The sequence below is a fragment of the Aythya fuligula genome, chromosome 3, assembly GCF_009819795.1.
Source record: "Aythya fuligula isolate bAytFul2 chromosome 3, bAytFul2.pri, whole genome shotgun sequence".
NCBI classification, from domain to species: domain Eukaryota; kingdom Metazoa; phylum Chordata; class Aves; order Anseriformes; family Anatidae; genus Aythya; species Aythya fuligula.
In genome coordinates, this window is record NC_045561.1 from 71,871,467 (window position 1) to 71,891,169 (window position 19,703).

Below are 19,703 nucleotides of genomic sequence, written 5' to 3' on the forward strand. Positions count from 1 at the left end.
CATTCTCCTGTAGAATCCCATTTATTACTGCGACCTACAATACATGTATGTTATAAATTATGAATGGCCACAAACAACTGCCTCCTGTCTACAAGCTAATCACTGGCAAGGGACTCTGTTACGCTTCTGGGCCAAACCTGCAGCAGGCAGGCTGGTGAATTTGGGGAGTTTTGAGCATCAGCAGATTCACAAGCTGACCGACCAGTGCTGACTGCTCGTTACTGAAGTACTTGAAGAGGAATAAACAGATCGCTCAGGAAAAGACAGTATTCTGAAGTGGGTTGTACAGCTGTAGAAATAATTCCGGAGTTCATTTGTTGTCTATCTTCCATGCTGTTCTAAACCATTAAAACCATCCCCACTACATCCTGTATTTTTGGAGAGCTGACAGCACTAACTCTTTCATATTTGTGTGTAAGAGATGTAGGGGAATTCAAAATATAAATAAAATTAGTGGACACTTCCAAAAGTTATGTTTACTTCATTTATGGTTTTGAGTAGCTTACTTTTCTGGCAAGGCAATATTGTCCCTGAAACTCAGATTTCTCTAAGGATCAAAAGCTTCTGTTTTTTGTTTGCATCTGAGCACTCTAAGCGTCTTCAGTGCAGGTTTTCTTGAGCGTGAAGAAGGAGGCTACATGTTTTCTTTTGTATATATTTTTCAGAGTGGTTTTCAGATGCCAGGAGCATAAATGTAAGTGAAAGAGAACAGTCCCAACTTTGTCGGCTTCCCAGCACAATATTTTGTACGCTGGCTCTTTTGTTTCCTTGCAAGCTCAGCACTGCTTTAGTGGCAGCACCCCGATTCCCCCTGCCCCCCACAAGTGATACATATTAGTACATCTGTTTTCTCTGTAAAGTCTTTTTGCATTCTTTGCAGGGCACAGGAAGGATGTGGGCTCCTTTTCACATTCAAATGAGGCAAATTAGCCTTTGCCTGGTTCCAACAGCATAATGCTTATTTTACATTTAAGCGTGAGAAAAGAGGTGGAAATAAAACCCAACACGTTAGGTGGGTTACGGGTTGCACTTTGGTACAAGCCTTCTTTTGCGAGCTGCTCTCCACATGACATCATTTCAGGATGGGGTTCAAAAGTTTGGCCGTGTAAAATGATCAAGTAGCTTGCACAAAGAAATAGCAGCCACAGACATGTTTAACATGGGAAAAGGCTGAAATCAGCAATGGGAATCAATGTTCCAGGAGGGGTTCCTGAAGAGCACTGATGGTAACTTCCTAACAGAGGTGATCGAAGAGCCAACAATGGGGAACGCTGTGCTGGACACCATGCTTACAAACAAGGACCATGGGATGTGAAGGTCAGGAGCAGTAATGGCTGCAATGACCGGGAGATTGTGGTTGCCTTTTTTCCAAAAAGCAGATTTTGGCTTCTTCAGGAATGTGCATTGCATTGCATGGAATTACAAGAATTACATAGGATTACAAGAATCACATGGGATACAGCCCCAGAGAAAACAGGGGTCCAGGAGAGCTGGTTAATTTTCAGGGATCACCTCCTGGATGCTCCACAATGCTCCATCTCAATATGTAGGAAGCTAAACAGTGGTAGCAGGAGAGCCACATGAATGAACAAGAAGCTCCTGACTGAAGTCAAACATAAAATGGAAATGCACAAAAGCTGGAAATGGGGTCAGAGAGGGTTAGGAAACCCAAAGGAGCTGAATTCAAGAGATGTGAAAAGCAGCAAGAAGCTTTTCTGTATGAATATCAGCAGCAAAAGGAAGACTGGGGAAAACGTGGGCCTGCTGCTGAATGGGGCACTAGTGGTGTGCTCCAGAAGTTGACACTGGTGTTAGTACTGTTTAATTTCTTCATTAATGCCAGAGTGTGCATCTTCAGAAAGTTTGGGAGGAATAGCTGGTACATGAGATGGTTGCGCTGCCATTCATGAGTACCTTGACAGGCTGGAGAAATGGGCCAACAACCTCATAAAGTTCAACAAAGTGAAATACAAAGTTCTGTGCTTGGGGGGAAATAACCAAATGCTAGGGAGAACATATTGAGGGCCGACCAGCTAGAAAGCAGGAAAAAAACTGGGTGTCCCAATGGATGCTAAGTTGAACGTAAACCAGCCGTGTTTCCTTATGGCAAAGATGGCCAACAGCACCCTGGATTGTGTTAGAAAGTGCATGGCCAGTACATCAAGGGAGGTGATCCTTCCCCTTTACTCAGCACTGCTGAGGCTCTTAAGGAGTGCTGTGTCCAGTTTGGGGCTTCCCAGTGCACAACACACATGGATGTACTGGAGTGAGGCCAGCAAAGAGCCACAAAGATAGTAAGAGATTGGAGCTTTTGTCATGTGAAGAAAAGCTGATAAAGTTGGGAACATTTAGCCTAGAGGAGAGAAGGGTGAGGTGGATCTGATCAAGGTGTGCAAATACCTGATGAGAGGCAGCAAAGAAGACAAGGCAAGACATCTCAGTGGTGCCGGTGACAGAGAAAGCAACAATGGGCACAGAGTAAAATACAGGAAATGTCATTTAAATACAGGAAAAGAAACTTTTCTATTGCGAGGGTGTTGAGCACTGGAACTGGCTGTCCAGAGAGGCTGTGATTTCTCCAGTGCCGGAGATACTCAAAACCCAAAGGGACACAGCTCTGAGATACCAATTTCAAGCTGACCCTGGTTTGAACAGGGGGTGGATCACCTCCAGAGGTCCTGTCTAACCCCAGCAGTTTTGTGATTCCGTCAGGTCACAGACAGATCTGCTGCACTTAACATCATCCTCCTCTCCTTCCTTCCAGGAAACTAGAGACAAATGCAGCAATTCAGTAACATAGCAAAAAACACAGCACGCATTTTGTGAGGAAATGGCATGGTTCAAATTCCTGCTTTTTTTCAGAACCTGTGTTCTAATGCGAGTGGTGGAGCTATGAGATGCACAGAAAAAAAAACCCAAACAGCTGCTTGGCGAGCAGTGGTTTACCACAGGCAGTTAGCACTGGGTGGAAATTCAGTGCAGACTTTATGCTGCACCAACCTCTTGTACACTTCATGCATGCTGTGTGAGGCAATGTGCTCCGTGTGCAGGCAATTACTGTGAAGCAGTCAGGGTGCTGTAAACATACACTTGGCTTTACTGACGGCAAGTGCTGTCCCCATCCAGCTGGGATGAACCAGTTGTGCTGACACCGACGGGCTGTGCCCTTGGCCTGGGGACATGTAAGATCTGTGTCCCAACTCCCTGCTCTGCTCACAAACTACCCCTTGAAATAAGCCAGTTGTAGTTTTGTCTTGGTTTCCCTCTATGCTATCCTGAGCCACCACACAGTGACCTCTTTCCTCGGCCTGTGTGAGCACAGCCCCACCAGGGCCTCCCACCCAGCCCCGGGGGAGGTCGGCGAGGAGCAGCAAGAGCCTCATCTCCCTCAGCGCTCACAGCGCTTGTGCAGACACCTGGCTGCCCAGAGCACACAGACGCCTACTGTTCTCACCCACCTCTCTCCCCTCCGAAGCCAGAGGCATTCAAATCGATTAGTCTTGCAGCACACAACAGAACAGCTAACCCATTATGTGTGGCAGCCTGAATCCCCTTCTCCTGCTAGCTCTCCCCTCACAACAGCAGTGTAAAGCTCCAGCTCAGCCTGAACAACCGAGGAAGTTCTTGAAAATAGTGAGGGTGAAAAGATATTTTAGGTATCCTAGGGGCAGTCGGTTTCTCCCTGCTGAGGTGCTCATTGCACCTTTAGTGCATAATTTCCATTGTAACCTGCTAAAATAATGAGATTTATTACTCCTCTCCTAAGTTATATTCTTCCCTCCTGTTCTACAACCCTTGTTCCCCTGTTGTACCCAGTCACAACCTCTTTGGGGTGGACAAACTGGAGAGTGGTAAGCAACTCCGGGCTTCTTCCCTTTCATCATGGGATTTCATTTGGGCTCCCTTTCCCAGGCCTCAGAGCACAACTGATTTCTGAGAGCAGAAAGGAGAACAAGAATAGCGTTAATCTTTAGCGGTGTGATAAAAATCACTCTCTCATACAGACAACTGGAAAAGGATTTCAAAAGAGCTGTTGTGCCAAGAACCTGATAGCAAAACCTGAAATTAAAGCCAACCCACACCTTCCTGTTCACAGACAAAGCTCTTTCATTTTCTCCCCAGCACTCCCTCTTCTCGAACTAATACTACCTGGGACTAAAATGGAAGCTGCCACCAAGCACACCTGCCCACCAAAACGCCCAGAGCTTTCAGAGGCCACCAAGCATTCCCATAACAAAGGCACAAGAGCTTCTGCTTTACATGCGGGGTCGCCTCATCTCTCTCACTTGTTTTGCTTTAAGTACAGGTAGTAAAGCACACGCTTCACGTGCGAGTGCCAGCTGGCAGCTGCGTGCTGCTGGTTGCGTGTGGGCCGCGCGGATAACAGAGGAGATGAGCCTGTAGGGGAGGAGCTGTCTGATAAATCATTAATGAATGAAAATATGAAGTAATCTGTCTGCCTAGGAGGCAAAACCGTCTAATAATGAGAATGGTGGACTAGGAAGCCAGAGATGAGGTTCCTACCCCATCCTCACCCCAGCTCTTTTTTCCATGCTTAAAAAGATACAACTGCCTCCTTACATTGAAGAGTTTTTTTCTTAAAATCAACATAGAAAACCATGATGTATATTAAAATAATAATAAAATGTACAGCATCATTTGCAAAAACTGCAGTCCTTGCTCCTTTATTGTCACAGGCAGCACACAAAGACAATAACCATTCCCAGAGACAGCGCACACTAAACCAGGGGGTTTCTCAAACCCATAACAAAACCTAGTGTGACCTTTTGCCAGTGCCGGTGGCATTTAATTTGAAATCGATTAACTATACTCACAGTGCTAATTACCCATGGGCTTTTTTTTTTTTTAGCAATCTGACTACTGGTTGGAAATGTGTGGGTATGCCCGTGTGTAGACAGGGACACTGCTTTCTCTGCGCTCTCTGAAATGAGGAAAAAAAGCTAAAGAAATGATTTTGAAAGTTACATATGTGTTTATGGCGATAGCTGCAGGGTGACCAGGCACATTCAGCTGGAAAATGATGAGGTTGTCAGGGGAAGGGTCGGGAGGTCAGTGTGGTTTATTGTGCACAAAGACCTAGCAGGATGTGTCATGCAGCACAAAATCAATACAGGCCCTGCATGAAAACGCAGTCATCAGTTTTGTACAAATCTTGGACTTATTTGGAAAGATCCTCGTACGGCAATTCTTGACTTGTGTGAAATCTTTAACTCCTCTCTATTTCCTCTGCCTTAAAAAATCCTGAACATTCAGGGATTAAAGCAGTTTTAGCATAAACTCCTACAGAAGAGATGGCATTAATCAAGATGCATCCATCTAATGGATCGGGTGGTTGAAGCAGTTATGGGGTAGGAAATAGAAGTGTTTTATCAATCAACCTGCTTATAAACTATGATTTTCTGAAGCAAACAATGTACAGATTACAGTGGAAACCATAAACAGAAGACACGCATGGTCACAACTGAACCAACGTCCATGGAAACCCAATCAAGCCTCTGAGCAGACCTGTAGAGTTTTCCTGCATACCTATTTGCAGCCCCGAAGTCCATTTTAATTAGCCTGCCAAACCCTATTGAGCCACAACAAGGTTATTACTGTTTACCAAAGGGCCTGCTCAGGCAATTTGAAAAGGAAATTGCCTGCACCTAATCTAATCGCTGAGAAGTATTTAAAACTATGTTAGATCTAAAAAGACCAACAAAGAAGCAGAAAGCTCTGAAAGGTTCAAGAAGCTTCATGATTCAGTTCCCGTAAATCACAGCAGCAATTTGGAGATGAGCTCCCTGGAGATGTTCCAAGTCACAATCAGATGCTGTGCTCCGCCGAGAACAAACACAACGCAGGTGAGCTGACTTAAAGCGCACAAAAGTATGATTTCTCACATACATAACCTTACTGGTTACTGAATACATTTACATAATAAGTGTGTTTTTTTTAAAAAAAATTATCCACTGGTGATGTCATACAGATTTAAATAATCCGCAGCGCCAGTCTCTGCTATTTGCAAGCCCTATCTGACACTTTAAAAGCCTTTGCAAAAGATTTAACTGGGCTCCATTAAAGAATTCTATTTTTTCAAACTTTTTTTAAGTATAAGATGAGCAACATCTATTAAACGTAACAAATGGATTGTGATGACGTGGATGTTTCCGGATCCTTGCAGAGAAACAGCATGCAACATGAGAAGGAATTACTTCAATTACTTCTGAAAATTACAGAAAGTTTAATTGGAGGTTGCTGGACCTTTTTAAGCTACAGTCAAGCTTATTAACATTAGCAAATGTACAGCATTACCTGCCGAATGACTGCAGAAGTACATTTGATGAGTCACTTGCTAGTTTATGCTTTGCCAAACTGACCAAGACCAGATTTCTGTTGCTGCGGTTCCCAGCAGCTACTTCGACATGTGTGGACTGCCACAGTTTCAGCTTCAGTACCGCCTGCTCTTTTGCTTATGTGTTCCAGGTGAGTGAGAGAGAGAAAGAAAGGAAAAGCTCCCTTCACACTCCACCACTCCACTGACATAGATTAGCCTAGGAGAGATGACCTGGATTCAAACTTGGTTAAATACCAGAAAGGGAAAGTCATGAGCAGACAAAGCAAGCTCCAAGGGGATTTATCTCAGACTTCCAAGAGTTTTCTGGTGTTTCACCCAACCCCGACTTGTGGAGCGTATTAAATTTGCTGCTCTCCCTGTCCAGTATCATTAGGGAACTGTCCATCAACGAACAGATTTCTATCAGAGCTGGTTATCAACCTGAAGAAACTATACAACTAATCGCCAGCTGTGCCTAGGGCACCTTCCTCCTCCTCCATCACGGAACTGAAGAGTTTTCTGTGTTTTTTTTTTTTTTTTTTTTTTTTTTTTTTTTTTAAACAAGGACAGTTCTTGTCTGCGTGACACGTAGAAGCATTTCCAACCCAGAAGCGCCTAAAGCTACACCATAAGGCTCCTGGAATTTTTCCCAGACATAAGAGATACAAAAGAATAAAGAAGAGAGCAAGACATTGAATATATTCATGGGTATCCTCTACAAGAAGAGGAATATTCTAGGAAAAAAAATACCATGAGAATTGCTTTTTACAGTGGAAGTGAACAGCAGTGATAATTTGAGATAAAAATTCTCTACATGGCAGCCCTCTTACAGCTCCTGCTGAAGCAGGACAGTGGCCTGAGCTGGGGCTGGTCTCTCACTGCGGTTATGAAGAGCTTTCCTAGAGAAGAGGTGGTTAAAAGTCATGGCTTAGGAATTTATTTCTTTAATCAGAAGTACAGCTAGGGAAATATTTAATACAGCAAAAGAAACCACTGTGCTTTTGCTAAGTCTCCTGTGGTACATGTGACTTTCAAAGATGCCTCAAATATACGCCTCAGAGGGAAAGCACACTCTTCTTTTGTTTTCTGGAATCTGAAAGGTGCTGTAAAAGCAGTCTGGTAACAGGAGATTAACAGTCCACGTTTCCCCCCAAAATTTAAAACTGAATTCCCATGTAAATTCACCCAAATCTTACTTGGGTAAAAGCAGTTACAAGTCCAGGGACCTAAACCAGATGGGAAAGGCAAAGTAACAAACCCCATCTTTGTGCGAGCTCTTCCCAAGCACTCCCACCCGTGCACAGCCGAGGGCTTTGATCTCTGCCTTCAAACCCAGACCTCTGGTCTCAGAGCCCTGCCCAGCGCTGGGCTGCTGAGATGTCTTTCAGGTGGGATGTTTTCTGCGTATTACACAACATACAGCCCTCCTGGAGGCTGCTGTGATCACAGGCAGGGTGCTACCTCTGAGCATCAGCCACGTGAAGGTGGTGGGACGAAGCCGCAAGCCACAGCGCTGTGCAGGACTCGCTCCCGTTGAGAAGTCAGTAGCACATTTCCCATGCGTGACCTGGCAAGTTTCTGCACACAACTGTTTCTGGATAACATCTCCACCGCTTGCAGAGGATGACAGACATGTGGAGGGCACATGCCACGCTAATAGCCCAGAAATGATGAATACTTCAGTGCTAACATGCAGGAATTCTGTTAGGCTACAGCGATGGGGCTTGCATCTTCGAGGTGCTTCAACGTGAACCACGATCAAAATGTTGTTGCAAGCAGCCCCTGATTCAACACAAGCCTTCCTTCTGCCTCGTCAGCTTAGAATAGTGCTCCCTCTCTTCCAAAGCGCCTGCCTTATAGCCAGCCTCATCCAGAAAAGGATTAGAGGAAGATGTATGCTGTCATTTACAACCGGGCAGGCTGATCCCCTAACAACGTCTAATGACATACAGGAAAACTGGTGGTTAGACCCGAGCTAAGCCTCCCTGTGTAATTACAGTCACTTAGAGGGCAAAACTCAAGAACAAAACTTATTAAAAAGCAAATGCAACGATCTCGGGCTCCTGCAAAGATACTTAGCACATACCAACATGGGCAGAAAGGATATCTTAAAAATAGGACTGTGGATGTTGCTTGGTCTTCCTAGACAACGTAAAAAAAGCCACTTCATTCATATACAGATTTGTTTCTCTGTGTTTTGACAGATGAGCACCATGGTAGAAAACAATGAGAAGTCTACAGGATCTCTCAGCTGTCAGCTTCTTTATTTTCTATATGGCTACAGATGTATTTGCAGATATCCTGCTCTATAGGTAGAGCAGAACTTCATGTACTGAATCTTCTATCAGCCTCCATCTTAGAAGAATAAAGACACACAATTGTCCAAACCCATCAAGTGATGTAAACCAGACGAAATGGGGGATAAAAGGATTGTGTTTTGACAGTAAATGGCATGTAGAGAGAGACTAGTGCCCTAATAACATGGAACAAGCTGTGGGGAAAGAATGGACAACTCCTAATTGTCATACACAGCCAACAGACATAACAGCTAAATGAGGACTTTCCAAAACTGATGATTTGCTGCAATTACAGCTCACCAGAATGAGCACCTAGCAGCAACGGGTGCTGGTGCACTGATGTAACCACTAGCTTTAAAGCAAGTTGTGCTAGAATCTGGTGCAAGATCCTGCTGAAAAAATGACAAAACTTCTAACTTTTGATGAGCAACAAAAGAGGACAAGAAATGACCTGAACTCATGTTTACAAAGTGTGCAGTGTTTCTTTCCATACCATCTTCCTTCTAACTAGCATTTAACTGTACAAATTGGAAAAAAAAATAACCAAGGACCAAAGCAGGCTGATGTTTCAAATCACATCTAAGATACATGCATGCTTTTTATCTAGTAATTACAGAAAGAATGCAAAAACTCTCATGCCACTTATATTTTTATCATTTTATCTGTAAAGCTACTTGCTTTGGGTTGTCACGATTTTTGCACAAGGTAAAATACAACAAGAAATAGTTTGATTAAAAAATGCAAAACCTGTGCCAGGAAGTCAATATGGTCTGAGAAGTTGTTGCAGGATGAGATACCACCTCGTAACAGCAGAAAGGCAGGATTCTCCACACCCAGAAGGGCATTCAAAACGCTAGCAGCCTGAGCTACGAGATTCTGTATTTCTCAGGGCTGCTGCTGCATGACATGATCAAGGATGCACGCAATCTTCAAGGCTTTTCAAGCTTTTGCTGGAGGGAGAATTTCAAAGCAGACTTCTCCCTGTCTTGTAGTACTAAGTGGGCTGGGCGGGAATGGCATTTACACAGTTGAATCTTTTACAATTTTCCCTAAAAACAATAGAAGCATTATGATGTACTACACTAGATATATTCCTATCCGTGGGCACAGTGTAGGTATGGACAAAACACTGTTTATTAAAGGCTGTACAAACCTCTGTTAGCTCCGAGGCTCTCAGGATGATACAGCATAATCACAGCCTTACGCTGGTGGATATTGTCTAAAAATGGCTATTCTCTAAACGGCACCGTCCGTGCTTTATTTCCCTGATAACGTGCCCTTGATAACGTGCCTTGGGAAGAGCTGCCTTCCCCACACTGGTGGTGGCTGCGAGGGACCCCTTGGAGCCGAGGAGCTCTGCTCGCTGCTGGCAGCAGGGATGCTGCAGGATGACGCAGGGCGCTCCAGCAGCGCCGAGCTTACCCAGCCTGACACATCCAGCAGGGATCTCCCCCACCTCTGAGCAGCGGCCCTCCAGATCCGCCCATCTCACTTTTATTTTGAAATGGCTATTGCCATACAGCACTGCAGGCCGCCCGAAAACACTCACCAATGCTGCGTCTTCACACTGTCTTCTTTATTTTTATTTTATTTTTTTCTGGATTGCTTCCCAGGCTTGCTTTTATCTTTGAGCTTAGCAAACTGATTGATATAAATAACTCAATGTCCAGAAATACTCGGCTTTGTTAATCTGCAGGGAGATCTCTCCTCTCCTTCGTGCTCCTTTCTATGCAGTTTCATTATGCCCATGCCAGAGGAGCATTTAAGCAGGAGGGAGATGGAAGGGGAGGTGAAGAACTAAAGCAGTGTGCTTATGCTGTGAGGTGGAAACACACTTGTGTCTAGAGACCTTTAACAAGCTCTTACCAAGGAGGTAGCTTGCCTATATGCAAAGTATTTAGTGCCCAATGTAAAGTTTCACAAAAGGCAGACAGAAACAAACCCCACAACAGTTACATTTGGGTGCTGCAGTACCCTGTAACACACCCTGATGCCTTCTGTCCTCCATTTAGCTTCAGCAGCCTCTGCTATGCTTGGCGGATAAAACAATCTCCCAAATGATTTTAGCTCTAAAATCTATTAAATCCATGAAGTATTGATGAGGCAGAATTAATGTCGAGAGAATTACATTAACCACCCCCTTCCTCCCAAGATTTCATAAAAGAAACTCTAGAAATAAGCCGGTGCCTTGGCTCTACTACAAAACATAGCGTGCTCGTGTCAGGAAGGGGAAATTTACACCCGTCCACATACCTTGGTCTGTATCTATAGATGTATTCAGTACTGCAACGTGCAGTCAGTTAGCATGAGTCTTATCTGCAGTCAGTGCCTTATCTGATGCTCAGAAATCACGTTCGCTAGTCCTGGTAATCTCGGGTCTGGTCCATGCACGGCGCCGCACGTCACACGGATCCTGCTTCCTCGCCTCTCACACGGGTCGCTGCCGGGTGGCAACATTACCTACCGAGACCCTGGTACTGCCTGATTAGAAACTTGGCACAGCTTCCAGCTCTGGCAACCTTCTCCAGGCTGGATGTTTGCTGTGAGGTTTTTTTCTTTACTTTGTTGCCGTTTGGGATTTTTGGCATGACTTCAGCCTGATTTTTTTTCAAGCTAATTCCGAAACAAGGCATGGGAAATCAGAGTGATTTGTCCATGGTAAAAGCCTCTGGTCACTCCTCGAGCAGCTTGAGAGGTTTTGTGATTTGGACCAAAAGCCTGTAAGGTGGCAAGGCAAAATCTTTGTATTTTGACCTCTGCAAAACACTCCTCCCAAAGACGACCAAATTACCGACCTCTGAAAAAACAAGTAATAAATTACTGACCTCTGAAAAAAAAATAAAAATCCATTTACAAGGGCTCACTAAAGAAGTATTATTTCCTAGTGACTCCATTCTTTGGGATTACAGCTACAATGCCCAGGATCCTGCTACCAGGTTGGCGGGACCAGCCTGCTGCAAGCTGACCTACTCTTAAATATGTGAAACCAGGTGCAAGTTTGCTCTGCATCTAAATCTGAGCTCACAACAGGTTTGATGGCAGTGACCCCTACAGCATATTGCACAAACATTTTTATTCAGTCCTCCAGAGGGGTGGAAGGGGAACAGAAGTTACAAGAACATGCAAGTGTGAGGGAACAGGAGCTTTTGTATCAACTGAGCAGCGACAAAAACACCCCGAAGCACGTGCAGAAAAGAGCAAAGTTGATGTAACACTCCCTACAGCAAACATCTGAATTTGCAAATTTAATGCTCTTCTTTCAGTGGAGCGTTTGGAGAGCTTGTTAACAAAAACAAAAACCCAAAACCACAGAAAAACAGTTTATCACTTACAACATTCTGTGATGGATCTCTGAGTTGCCGTAACACCACGGTTCAAAGGTCTCTGCTGCTGAGCCAGCTAAGAAAGCCAGGGGATGCAGCAGCATGTGGTACTCTACTGTTTGCTGTCTTACCAGTCCTTCCTTATTTCTTATCCAGTGGCTAATTCAGGAGGGTTCTCCAGACGGAAGGCCCACAGACCGACTCTCTTTGGATCACCTCAACTTCAGCCCCCCAGAACCCCAACAGCTAAACTAAATGCATTACTAAATGCACATCTTTGGGATGGAGAAGACTGGAAGAAAAGAAACAGACTAGAATTGGAGGAATTACTAGCATAGTGTAGCAAATCTCAGTAAAACCCAAGGTATTTTAAATGCTCGTGAATTTCCACATATTTTTCTTCCTAAATAGGCACGATAATCTGCAGCCAGCAGGAAGGGGTAATGAAGTTACACAACAGAAGCACATCATGAGGTGTGTCAGTGCCCAAATTAATTACTCCGGAAAACTAAAAGCTACTAGAAACAGGACCAAAATACACCAGGTCAACCATAATTACAAAGAACAGCTAATGATTCTGGCAAAGCCTCTTGTGGGCATGGCAGAATACAGGTAATGATGCACAAGTTATGCTGGGTTATTTTTGCAATAAGAACACTTATTCCAAGCTCTTTGCAGATAATACATAGTTGATCTGTAATACTTTATGTCAGAAGCTTGACAAGTGAGAAGAATCACCACGAGAAATTCAAAAGCATTTTTGGTAGGTGTCCTGGATGTAAATAATTGTGCCACAGAAATCAGACACCCAGGAATGCACAGAGCATCACCATCCTTCTACAGGCAAACAAATTTAGTGTGCATAAAGTTACTGACAAGTTGTTTTCATATAATCTCTAAAAATCAAAGCAGGCACTACCTGCTATTTTTTTTATTTGTTTAAAATAGAGGGGAGGAATCTGACTGCCCTTGATGGGAAAAAAAAAAACACAACCACACCATCAAAACACCAGAGGTGTGTCTTAGCAGCTGAAATACAAATTTTCCATGATATAACCGAGCAACTAAAAATAGCTGAAACCACTGTTTAAGATGTGCAGTTGCTTTGCATGTATTGACAAGTGTTCAGATGGAAGCACAGCATCTCTGATTTCAACTGAAACATCCAAAAGCCCAGCACCTAGGAGGGTGCCCCTGCCTAAATTCGGATTGAAAGGAGCAGTGGATTTCCCAAGTATACTTTCAGTTTCAAGACCTGTGTTTCAAGCATTCACAGAGTTCCTGGAAAGAGTAAATCTGTAAGACAGGACGAATGTACAGCATCACACCTGCAGCAGGAAGCACTCCTGGGGCTCCTTGCAGTTGTGTAAGTATTTCATGTGCTGGAGAGGTGGTGGCTCCATGACTGCCCACCGAACACCACGGGTGTTCAACACAAGGGTCAAATATGTAAGTGTTGAGCAGTACCTGCTCTGACATCCACGAGGCTGCTTTACAGAAATCTCATCAAAAGAGGTCTCTACTCACACTGCTCAGGAAGATATCATCAGCTCAGCTGAGTGAGTTTTGAATTCAGTCAAGATTCCCCTCACAGCATTCAAGTATACTTCTCTAATCAGCTCCTACGTCCATTATGAATTTTTGATCTGGAGCCTGCATGACCTTTTCCAGGACTTTGATCCAGGATGAATAAGTGACTTCTGTGCCTCTAAGCTCAGATGCTATGTCAGGATAAATTCAAAATGTTCTCTTGGTGCCCAGTCCTTCTTGGATTCAGTGGTTTAGGGACAGAGGCTGGTCAAAACTATTTCCTTCCCTTGCATTTTTGCAATTATTTTTAACGTCTCTGTGAATTTGGAATGCCATAGGGAAATCTACAGTGGGCAGGGAGATGTTTCAGAGATCCTTACAGACAAGAAACTCAAGGTTCCTGACTGTTCTACCTCAAAACAAGATTTTGCAAACTGTTTGAAGTAGAAAGAGGGAAAGGAACAGCTATGAAAACAAGCAAAAGTTGCAGAGGCTGTTTAGGTATCATAATGGAAAACAATACTAAATTTTGGGGCAAAATCCTGGAGCATGGAGTGCCACAAACTCATTTCCAGGCTGGCTTGAAGAAATTCCAGGGTGTGTACAAAAACCAGCAGTGAGAAGTGTCTCCGTTTATTAGGTTATGTCTGAGCTACTCAGGGAAACAGGTGATTTTCAGGAGCATCAGTTTGTCAGCTAACCTTCTTCTGAGTTTGAGATTCAGCCAAGTCAGCAGCCATGCTCCCCAAGTCTGGACATGAACTAAAGGGTGAGAAACACTGTGCAAGTAGACTCTCGGTAAACCAGACTGTTTTTCCCCTCACTGACAAGTTTGCTGCATCTATGTGACACCACGTTTCTTTGGAGCCACAGGAAGCAGCTTCCCTGATGTGGGGTTGGGAGGGTCTTCTCCAAAATCCCTCTCACTGGCAGAGAAGATGCCCCATATGGATCAGTTTCTTCCACCAAATTTATTCTATGATTCTGATAAACATGTTTCTTTCATCCCTTTCCCCTTGCTGCTCTTGAGCTATGTTTCTTCATTAAGGACAGCCACGGAGCCTAGACCAGTCTCAGCTGATGCAACTTTGAAGGGAAATTTAAACACAACAATCTGACTACCAGGGCTGCCCATAAACTTATTTTCCTTTGTGTTACACAGCAACACCATTTTTGCATTACAGTGCTGCTTCTAGAATTGACAGCACCATAGCTTTGTCACACAGAGATCAGCCAATATGTAAGGGCACTGGACAACTTTAGTCTCAAAGTATAGTTCTTATCACCAAAGAGCAAACTAGATATACATCCTATCTTCTCTTGCAGTAACAGAAGTCCGCACAAAATCTCATGGATTAACGAGTTCATGCAGCTGGTCTGTAGCTCACCTTTGGGCCTACAACTAAATTCCAGGTAATTAATTGTAGTCATATTTTCCTGTACAGGGATATAAGTGGAAGCTTTACAACATGAACAATTGTCCAAAAAGCCAAACTATAGAGAAAAAAATGCTTAAAAGGTCTGCGGTAGGGTTTACCAAGGTACAGTTGAACAAGGTGTTTCATGCTTTTGGCTGACTTTTTTTTTAAATTCTGATCTTGGTCATCTTTTCTGATCTTTAAGACTATCCACGCTGCAGAAGGCTAAATGATCTACACTTAAACATCTGCTAGCTAATCCTGATCCTTCTGTATGATGTAACAACATCTGTTTTGTGGTGTTGTTTGCTGGTTTTTTTTTGGTTATTGTTTGTTTTAAATCACAGAAAAGAATAAGTGTTCTCACAGAGCCACTCTTTGATTTTCAGTTTTCTACCCCTGCAGGCCATCTTACTCTGAAGTCTTCTGCCAGTGGAGAAGAAGCCAGTTTTCATCTGCAATCTGCACACGCTGGCTGAAGAAAAAATTTCTGTCCAAGACCCTGCTCGGCCAAGGGAAAGAAAGGACATAATCTTCTGCAGGCATTTTTTTTTCCAAGGGTGATGGTGATCAACTGGGACCAGCCACAGCTGCATACATTGAGTCTCCAAGGGGAAAAAGCAAGGTGAATCTACAAACTAATGTAAAACAGTTTTGCTTTTTTTCAGGTTGGGCTGGAGATAAGTGAAAACTAGGAAGAGTTTTCTCAGGACTACTCCCTTCTAGCTGGGGGCACATCACTAATTATCTTCCATTCTTCTCTGCCTCCTTCTCCTCCCAGGGGCATGACTGGGCACAGACACATCACCCACAACACGCCACGATCCCACAGCACCTGTAGGACCAGAAGCCTCTGGAAGTGTGGTATCCAGAGACCAACCAGAGAAGCAGCAAAGTTTGCCATGTGGGATGGAAAGGAGGAATATGAAGGCTGGTACATCACACTGGGGCATTGATTGCCTCCGTATCTCACAGCAATAAGCAAAACGTCCTGGCTCCATGTGGAAGCTAGAGGCAAGCATGCTGGTCAGATGCTCTGGGAACAGACAGATTTCACAGAATCACAGAATTGTAGGGGTTAGAAGGGACCTCAAGAGATCACCAGGTCCAACCCCCCTGCCAAAGCACGTTCCCTAGAGGGAAATTTCCCAGTTGACTGCACACCCCCACTGCTTTGGGAGGTATGTGCTCCCCCTACATTACTATTTTTCTCCTGATTGTTTATAGCTCTACCACGCCTTTTTTTTTTTTCTTTCTTGTTTTTCAGTTAGGCTTTGTGTTTCTTCTACTATAGATTTTAGCTCAACTACTCTTCAGCTGAATATAACAGCTACAAACACAATAAGCAGATGCCACTGGAGCAAATGAAACTGCATTCCTTGCCTTGAGGCCCAGCAGGCTGCTTTCTGTCAGTGCTTCTCCCACTGTGAGCCCCCATACCAGAGGAAGAAAAATACGTGTAATCAGCTACATCTCTGTGAGCTGCATTTCCCATCAAGTGAAAAAATAAAATAAAACTGAAATAAATGTTAAAACAATCTGTCTGAATTTGTCATTGAAACCCAAAAGTGATCAAGACGGTACCACTTACCAGAATTTTCCCCCAAAACAGAGCAAGTTGACCTTCACCACATTTCCTCAAAAATGGCTCAGAAACATGACCTGTAAAGTGAGAGAGAAAGGGAAAGAAAAAATTAGTGACTAGGACATCACAAATGACATTACACTTCTTTCTCACTCTCCTGGCACGTATCGCCAAACTTCCACTATTTTCCCTGTTTTAATGAATGAGGTAATTGGATGTGATCCCCTCACAACAAATCATGAAATTCCACCAGCATTATGCAAAATATTAAAGTAATTGCAGGATTCCTTCGGACTGCTCAGACACATCACTGTCACCGACATGACAGTGATTCAGACGTCAGGGATACAAGGTCAGCAGCACGAAGCAAGCTGCGGCATAAAGCAAGCGTGCCAATTATTTCAGATCCATTCCTAAAAAATCGGTCAGTGTCTCCTAGTGATTTTGCTTCACCGAAGTGCTTTTGAAACGGGATGCACGTAACGCTCTTGATGGCGTCCGTGTGTGAAAGCTACACAAAGAAAAAAAGGGTTGTGCCATGCCACGTTTTTAGGCGATATTAATTGCCCCCCGCTCTCCCGAGGAACAAAGACGGAGAGCAAGTAAGCAAACACAGCATCCAGCCTGACATGCACGAGGGCTGGTTTGAACAACACGCAGAGCAGAAGTGACAAATGCCATCGTTTAGCCAATGCTGAGTAAATTTCAAATGACAGCAACTCCTTATTTCCCCTCGAGGCGAAATCTTTGAAAGAGCAGCTCGCGGAGCACGGGCTAACAATGATGTTAAAACATTTCTTTTGGAAGCGCCTGGAAGATGGGGGAGCTACGCTTTTGCTGGTGCTCAGGTTTGGGAACGGTGAATGTGCAGCAGAGGAGGGCACACATTTCAGTGTCCTGCTGTCCAAACCAGTGAGGTCAGACTGAATTTGACCTGCTTTCAGAAACGCTCACATTCCTCCGCCCCCCCCCAAGTACATGGCTGAATTTTCCACGAGAGAGGCATTTGTGAAATTACTGCTGAATGAGTAACTTTACAACTGCACACAGCTGACTTCGGGGCCTGCATTATTGATGGAGAAAACCCGCCCCAGCTGCAGAAGCAGCAGCAGATCTTTGCAGCAGTGCCTTTTGTGAGGGATGCTGGAGAAGGGGGCATGGCTTCTCCGCTCAAATTGCTTTCACTGGTCCTTGTTCCGTGAAAAGAAGCTAGGAAAATAAAACTGCTCTTAAGGAATAAGCAAGTAATTCTTCAAAATCACGGCAACTGGGTTATGCTGTTCTAAATCCCGGTAAGAAAGCAGACCTCTGATTTCATAAGGCTGAAATGTCATTCTGGCTAGAGAAGTCAGGGTGGGGAGAGAAAGGAAAAAAAGACATTAAAAATCAGAAGACGTTTTTGTGAGAGGTTTAAGGAATAAACGTTTTTAATCACACAACTGCAAATCACAGCGTATTCTTCCCTGCTTGCTTTCTTAGCTTAGTGGTTGAAAAAAAAAATAAATCCTGGATGTATCAAGGAATAAAGAAAAAAAAACACAGCAAAGCCTCCTCCCCCAACATCTATTGTACAGCTTGGCAGAATTTGTAATAACACTGAAAAAAAGATGGGTCTTAACCACTCTGCTCAGGCTCGGGGAAGGTGGTTATTATTCCAGTACCATCCGTTTCCCTCCTTAGCTTCCAGGCATTTGGCCTGGAAAGCAAAATTGAGTCAAGAAACTGCTCCTGCCTCCCAACTAATTGGATAACATCTGCATAGAGAAAAGTTGGGAGCTTAAGAGAGGAGCCAAGTTCGAGTCAGTCCAGCAGCACCTCAGCTCTAGCTTAGCTCATTATTTTCTCTTGCACCAAGCCAGAGAAGCGACACGTACGGGGAAACTCTGTACTCCACGCTGTCGGAGCCACGAATCCCTGACAGGCAGAGGCTGGCACTGCTGCCAAAGAGGGCAGAGCCCCCCTGTGCTTGTCTGTAGCTTCTGGACACGGCCCCGGCCTTGCTCCCACACCCCTGCACAAATGCCTGTGCACATGAGGATGGAGAAGCAGCCAGCATTAAGACCAACTGGATGCAGGCGCCTTAGTACATGCTGAAGGAGCCCTGTTCAAGCCCTTGGAGAAACTGTGTAAGAGAAACCCAAAGACTCCTCGCTCTTTCTTTGCATTCAGTCTAGGGGCTGTACAGACCTCAGCTTCAGCCTTAACGATTTTCCTTCTATCTAACTACGTAGAAGGAACATTGAGCCTCTTCCTTGAGGGCTTTGGATAATGTTACTTAGCTACAGATTCTGACCAGCACTTCTCAGAAAGCTTTGCTGACCTTTGGAGAAAACAGCATAGGAGGTGCAAATAAATGAACATTAGAAGTGGTGCAGAAGGAAAAACATTGAGAATGAAAACCTTTGCTGGACAAAATCACGCTGAGCTCTCCTTCCACTTGCCATCTAAAATCAAATACAAAATGAGGCTGTTTAAAGTACAATCAAATGAATGGGATTAGGTTTAAGCAACATCAGCTTCCCGCAAGTTGCTGTGATTTGCTTCCCGTCCCAGCCCAAAACGCTTACAGCAGGGTCACCCCAAACTGTGTCACACATACCAAAGCTGTCCAAGCATCTTCTCCTAAATGGCATGGCATGGTAAAACACTTAGCAAACCACCAGATGGGAGAAATTGCTCTGAGTCTCAAAGAAGAGACTTTATTTGAAACTTAAAAAAAAAAAAAAAAAAAAAAAAGTAGTCTTGGGAGATAATCAGGCTTATTGTCTGCCAAGAACAGCCATTTCCTGTAAGCAGCATCAGCTTCAACAAATCGGAATTTTTTACTGAAAAAAAAAAATACACAACAAAAAGCCATCCCCCCCTGCAGCGTTGCACATATACTACTGGTGCTTTTATGTAGCTTTGTGCAAAAGTTGCCTTCTTTCTGTGCAGAGGAAAGTATTGTGTGAAATACGATGCGGTGAGTAGAATCACGTCACCAGCACGTTTGTTTCCTTACTTTGCGGGCTTTATGAGACAAACCCCTGTTTACCCTCATCAGTTTTTCAGATATGTTTTTGTCAGTTCATACTGGGATCAGAATTAAGTTTATTACCACTGGCAAAAGAGAAATCACTGACAGCAGACACAGTAACTACTTCTTTTTCCAAGCCTCCATGCCAAAATCCATTAACACCCACCAACTTCCAGGATCTCTGGAACAAGTCCACA

At 44.1% G+C, this 19,703-nt stretch overlaps 1 protein-coding gene across 4 annotated transcripts in view; it reads right to left on the minus strand.

The window, feature by feature from the left end:
- Positions 1 to 19,703, minus strand: part of FYN (FYN proto-oncogene, Src family tyrosine kinase) — a 128,163-nt gene that overhangs the window by 56,153 nt on the left and 52,307 nt on the right. For all 4 annotated transcript variants that reach the window (XM_032185809.1, XM_032185807.1, XM_032185806.1 and 1 more), the window contains exon 2: positions 16,497 to 16,567. The gene's annotated coding sequence lies outside the window, so the exon portion shown is untranslated. The remainder of the gene's footprint in view (positions 1 to 16,496; positions 16,568 to 19,703) is intronic.